Genomic DNA, 1,346 nt, shown 5'->3' on the forward strand with positions numbered 1-1,346 from the left:
ACTGATTCCAATTATACTGGATGCCAAGATACTATGAAATCAACGTCAGGCTATATCTATTTGTTGGCAAGAGGTGTCATATCTTGGAAGAGTACTAAACAATCCCTCATAATATCTTCCACTATGGCTGCAGAGTTTATAACTTGTTATGAGGCATCCAACCAAAAAATTTGGTTGCGAAATTTCGTCACAGGATTACGTGTAGTGGATAGCATTGAAAGGCCACTCAAATTATTTTGTGACAATAAGTCAGCAATTCTCTATTCCAATAATAACAGGAGTTTGACGAAATCTAAACATATAGATATCAAGTTCCTGACTGTTAAAGAAAGAGTACATAGTGGACAGTTATCGATAGAGCATATCGGGACAAACTCCATGGTTGCGGATCCGCTTACTAAGGGATTGCCACCCAAAATGTTTCATGAGTATACTTTTAGTTTAGATGCTCTTATGATACCTTTCGGTTATTAATGATTTAAGGATATTTTATGTATAAATAAAGTTTAGATTTATTTACACTTTGATTTTGGTATGGTTTGATATCATAAAATTTAAGATAGACCAGTTGGAAATAGGCATATTTTGATCACATTACATGAATTTTCATGCTACACATCCACATCATGATTCATGCCATTCAATTATATTAATATATGTGACCATTGATGGGTCGAATTACGAAATTGTAACAAAACCCGCTTTGATCCTATGTTGGTATGATTGATGGATCGAATTGGTTACAAGTACATTATGATAATGACAGTAAAGTTGAGCTCATACGGTAATTGCGAATCATAATTATAAGCTTACACATATAGTCCAAGTGGGAGATTGGTAGATCTTTAATCCAACGTTGGATTTATATATGAATAATTACTTGCACACCACAAAAAAAAAGTGTTGAAAACCAATCAACGTATCAAAACCATACATCTCAGTAATATCAATTTCTCTAAGTTATTCAGTAAGTCCTTTTGGTTATCAACTTGTTTTAGCCAATCTTACCAATCTTTTGTATGGGTTTACATCCTAAATTCATAATTTTCATCAACCAGATGACTCCAGCACAATTATATGGACAGACGAAAAGAAAAAAAAAATCGAAAATCAGCAGCATTATATCAATTTTATCATGAGTCAAAGTTTTCTTGCAACACAATAAGAGACGTAAAACCTTGCTTGGTGTGGTTGGAGAAAGACTGAAAATTAGACCTTTGTTTCTTCTCTTCATGAATAAACGTTTTTTATATGTTTACTGTTTGTTTTCTTTCACTTTTCTTCCTTACACTATTATAATCATGTCAACTATTCATAACAATATTTATTAGAATGTCAAAATTAAT

This window comes from Coffea arabica, chromosome 5e, assembly GCF_036785885.1.
Source record: "Coffea arabica cultivar ET-39 chromosome 5e, Coffea Arabica ET-39 HiFi, whole genome shotgun sequence".
Taxonomy (NCBI): Eukaryota; Viridiplantae; Streptophyta; class Magnoliopsida; order Gentianales; family Rubiaceae; genus Coffea; species Coffea arabica.